The sequence below is a fragment of the Gossypium hirsutum genome, chromosome D02 (genome assembly GCF_007990345.1).
Source record: "Gossypium hirsutum isolate 1008001.06 chromosome D02, Gossypium_hirsutum_v2.1, whole genome shotgun sequence".
In the NCBI taxonomy this organism is placed as follows: Eukaryota; Viridiplantae; Streptophyta; class Magnoliopsida; order Malvales; family Malvaceae; genus Gossypium; species Gossypium hirsutum.
In genome coordinates, this window is record NC_053438.1 from 49,880,202 (window position 1) to 49,885,340 (window position 5,139).

The 5,139-nt window shown below is 38.9% G+C and overlaps 1 non-coding gene across 1 annotated transcript; it reads left to right on the plus strand.

Annotated features, from left to right (window-relative positions):
• The first annotated feature begins 4,129 nt into the window (after window positions 1-4,129).
• LOC121214952 (small nucleolar RNA R71) lies at window positions 4,130-4,236 on the plus strand. Its single transcript, XR_005910688.1, has one exon. It is a non-coding gene; the product is annotated as a small nucleolar RNA R71 (small nucleolar RNA).
• The last annotated feature ends 903 nt before the right edge of the window (window positions 4,237-5,139 follow it).

A 5,139-nucleotide genomic window follows, 5' to 3' on the forward strand; every position in this document is an offset into this window, starting at 1 on the left:
TAACCATTTTAACCAGTTTTTCATAAAGTGGGATCCTTCATCACTGATGATAGCTTTTGGGGATCCAAACCTTGTGAACACATGCTTCTGTAAAAACTTCATCACAACCTTAGCATCGTTTGTCGGATATGCCTCAGCCTCGACCCACTTAGACACATAGTCTACTGCTACTAGTATGTATTTGTGACCGCAAGACGGAGGAAAAGGACCAAGAAAGTCAATACCCCATACATCTAACAACTCTACCTCAATGATGTTTGTTCGAGGCATCTCATTTCTGTTGGTGACATTTCCAAGCCTTTGACATTGATCACAACTCTTCACGTAAGCATATGCATCCTTGACTAGTGTTGGCCAAAAGAATCCAGCTTGCAATACTTTGGCCGCTGTATGTGTACCTTCGAAGTGTCTCCCACTTGGAGCTGAGTGACAGTGGTATAACGCATCTCCTGATCATCTGATCTGCAGATCATCTGATCTACACACTTTTTAAACACATATGGCTCTTCCCAGAAATAGTACTTCACATCATGAAGAAACCTTTTCATTTGTTGATATGTCTTATCAATTGGCATCAAACCACAGGCTAAATAGTTAGCAATATCAGCGAACCAAGGGGTATTATAGACATGATTTACCTTTAGGATATGTTCGTCTGGAAACGTCTCCTAAATTGGTATAAGATGGGAATTCCCTTCTTGTGGCTCCAATCTGGACAAGTGATCTGTTACTCGATTTTCGACTCCCTTTCGATCTTGAATTTCTAGAGTGAACTCTTGAAGTAGAAGTACCCATCGGATCATCCTCGGCTTAGCGTCTTTCTTCGCAAGTAAATACTTAATTGTCGATTGGTCCGTATAGACAGTCACTTTGGTACCTACCAAATAAGATCAAAACTTGTCGAAAGTAAACACAATAGCAAGTAACTTTTTTTCTATTTCAGTATAATTTAGTTGAGCTCCTATTAGGGTTTGACTTGCGTAGTAGATGGGATGAAAAACTTTGTTCCCTCACTGGCCCAAGACAGCTCCAAGTGCGAAGTCACTTGCGTCACACATCAATTCAAATGACAAATCCCTATCTAGTGTGATGATTATGGTTGTCGTGACTAATCGAATCTTCAAATCGTTGAAGGCTTTTAAGCATTCCTCATCAAACTTGAATATAGAGTCCTTCTCTAATAATTTGCATAAAGGTTTAACAACTTTGGAGAAGTCCTATATAAATTTTCGATAAAAACTAGCGTGGCCCAAAAAGCTCCTAATACCCTTTACAGATGTTAGAGGTGGGAGTTTCTCAATAACGTCTGCCTTTGCTTTGTCTACCTCGATCCCATGTCTCATTATCCGATGCCCTAGAACAAATCCTTCTGGTACCATAAAATGGTACTTTTCCCAGTTGAGTACGAGATTCGTTTCTTCGCATCGCCTTAGTACCTTAGTTAGATTGGCTAAGCAATCATCGTAAGTATCTTCGAATACTAAAAAATTGTCCATAAAAACTTCAAAATATTTCTCAACCATGTCAGTAAAAATAGACATCATACATATTTGAAATGTAGCAGGTGCATTACATAAACCAAATGGCATGCGTCTAAATGCAAACGTACCGTACGGGCAGGTGAATGTCGTTTTGTGTTGATCTTCTAATGGTACTCTAATCTGATTATACCTTGAATATCCATCGAGAAAATAGTAGTAATCTCGTCCTGCGAGTCTATCCAGCATCTGGTCCAAGAACGGCAAAGGAAAGTGATCTTTCCTAGTCGCCTTGTTCAACTTTCGATAATCGATGCAGAATCTCCATCCCATAACCGTTCTAGTTAGTATCAACTCATTGTTCTTATTCTCTATGACCGTGATACCTCTTTTTTTGCATACACTGGACCGGGCTTACCCATGAACTGTTTGAGATGGGATAGATGATACCCGCATCTAACCACTTGATGATCTCTTTTTTTACTATGTCCTTCATGATAGGGTTCAATCTTTGTTTTCCATCGATTGTCTCTTTTTTGCCATCTTCCAGGATAATCTTGTACATGCATATAGATGGACTAATACCGCGAATATCGGCTATGGTCCATCCGATGGCCTTCTTGAATTGTTTCAGAACTAATATAAGTTTCTCTTCTTACTTAGTGGCTAATTTTGCTGAAACAATCACAGGCAGAGTAAAAGCGTTACCTAAATAAACGTATTTTAAATGGGAAGGTAATACCTTGAGTTCTAATTTAGGGGGCTCCTCGATCGACGCTTTTGGTTAGGAATAGTCCCTCTTTTCTAACTCTAAAGATTCAAAATGGGATTGTGGATTAAATCCCATTTGATTAGCTTCTAGAAAAGCTAAGTATTCATCATCCTCTTCATCATTTGGAGGATCCAATGTCAAAATTCTTTCCAGTGGGTCCTCAACACAATTGAGTTCCTTCTCCACTATTAAATCCTCTAAATCAGACACTGCAGAGTAATCATCCATTGTGTCAGGAAATCGCATAGACTTAAAAACGTTAAATGTTACCTGATCATCCTGAACATGCATGGTGAGCTCGCCCTTCTGCACATCAATAAGGGCCTTCCAGTTGCTAGGAATGGCCTTCCTAGGATCATTGGTATTTCTTTGTCTTCTTTAAAATCTAGAATTACAAAGTCAGTAGAAAAGATAAACTTATTTACACGTAACAATACGTCCTCATTTTTTCCTTCTAGATATGCTAAGGATCGATCTGGTAGTTGAAGCATAACTGTAGTTGGTTTACCTTCTCCTATCCCCAACTTTCTAAATATTAATATAGGCATCAAGTTGATACTTGCACCTAAGCCATATAATGCCTTACCACAATATGTTACTCCAATGTTGCACGGTATGGTAAAACATTTAGGATCCTTCAATTTTGGGGGTAGTTTGTCTTGAAGATATGAACTGCATTCCTTCGTCAGAGCTACCGTCTCAAATTCTCCAAGTTTTTGTTTCTTAGACAAGATATCTTTTATGAACTTGATGTAGTTTGGCATTTACTCAAGTGCTTCAACCAACGGGATGTTGATGTGAAGTTGCTTGAGTTCGTCAAGGAACTTCTGGAATTGAATATCCTACTTCTGTTTCTGAAGTCTTTGAGGGTAGGGTGGTGGTGGTTTCATTACTAGGATTGATCCTGGTTGATTCGTCTTTGGCAGCAATTTTGCATCTAACGACGTTGTTAGTTTATCAGAATTAGCTAGTCCTGAGGTTACTTTGTCGGGTTTTACAGATTCTGATTCTGGTGAAACTGGAATTTCAATACTTAGTTGAACTTCTTCTGAATCTTGAGCGTCAGCTACCTCCTTTTCAACTTCGATAGTGTTAGGCTCTTCTTTTCGCTTCTCAATGTCAATGCTTTACAATGTTCCTTCCCCAGATTCTCGGATTCTCTGTGTCACTAGGTAGAGCACCTTGTGGTCAGTTCCTGAGTTCAGTAGCAAGCTGGCCCACTTGATTCTCCAAATTCCTTAGAGTGGCGTCATTTTTCGCCATGTATGCCTTCAATAGATTCTCTAAGCTATTGGATGGTTCCACTTGGTTTGGTTTCTAAACTTGTTGGGGGAAACTAGGGGGTTGAGTTGGTCTAGGTTGGGCGTAAGTGTTACTGGTTCCAGCCCTTTGGTTACTCTAGGAAAAATTCGGGTGATTTCTCCACGATGAGTTATAAAAGTTGGATTGCAGTCCTTGCCCACCTCGGTTTTAGTTTTGGTTACCCATGTAATATACAGATTCGGGGTTCGTTGGACATTCTTCAGACAAATGTCCTTTTCCACAATACACACAGGCTATATTCTCAAATTGGTTAGGTGGTTGGGCTGCAAAACTGTTAGATCCATTAGTGGTAAGATTCTTAAGCATTGAGGATATTGAAGATACCTGAGATGCGAGCTAAGTGAGAGCGTCCACTTCATGTATTCCAGCGACTTATCTTTCTGACATTGCTTGATTGGTTGGCCATTGATAGTTGTTGCTGGCAATCCTCTCAATAATTTCGTAAGCCTCATTATAAGACTTAGAAAGAAGAGCACCATTAGCAGAGGCATTCACTACCATCCTCGTGTGAGCGTTGAGGCCATTCTAGAATGTCTCAAGTTGAATGCAATGTGGGATTCTATGATGAGGGCACTTTCGTAATAACTCTTTGTACCTTTCCCATGCCTCATACAGGGACTCATCATCCATTTGGTGGAAGGCAGTGATCTCATTCCTCAACTTGACATTCTTGCTCGACGGGAAATACTTCATGAGGTATCTCTCGGCTAACTCTTGCCATGTAGAAATGGAGTTTGGTGGCAATGAATTCAACCAGGCATGAGCTCTATGCCTTAGTGAATATGGGAACAGCTTCAGTCGTAATGCATCTTCGGGTACTTCGACTAACTTGAAAGAATCGCTCACTTCCATAAATAGTCTTAAGTGAAGATGAAGATCTTCAGTAGGCATTCCACTGAATTGGCCCACAGTCTAAAGCATCTGGAACATGATTGGCTTCATCTCAAATTGTTGTGCCTCGATTTTGGGTCTCTTAATTCCCGAATTAAGATCATTAAATACTGTCACGGTATATTGTCGTAAAGCTCTATCCCTATCATTAGCAATAAAGATAGGATTCTGAGCAAGGTTTGCTCTGTATTCTTGATTCATATTTTCAAAGTTTATCTCTTCGGTCCTTCTCTGGTTCGCTTGCCTTCTTTGCTGTCGAAAGGTTCGTTCTATTTTAGGGTACATAGGGAGTAAGTTGATAATCTGGTCAATACTCATAAACACCTGAAATAATCACAGAAAGATTAAGTGAGTAAATATTAAATAGGAAAATAAATAAACCAAAATGTAAAAACAGATTCACAAATAATGGCTTTTTAAAAAAAACAGTCCTCGGTAACAGTGCCAAAAACTTGGAACAACGAAAATGTGCAAGTTTACACAATTGCAACAAGTAATAAAGTGACAAGTAACTATTGAGTTATTGTACCCACAAGGACTGTAAAAGAATTATTTATGAAAGTAAGTTTAAACACTTTAGTGAAAGAAAAATATTTGGATTTGGGAAATGATTAAAAACTAGAAACAAAGTAAATAAAATAAAATAAAATAAAGTTCTAATGCACGATTTCAAAA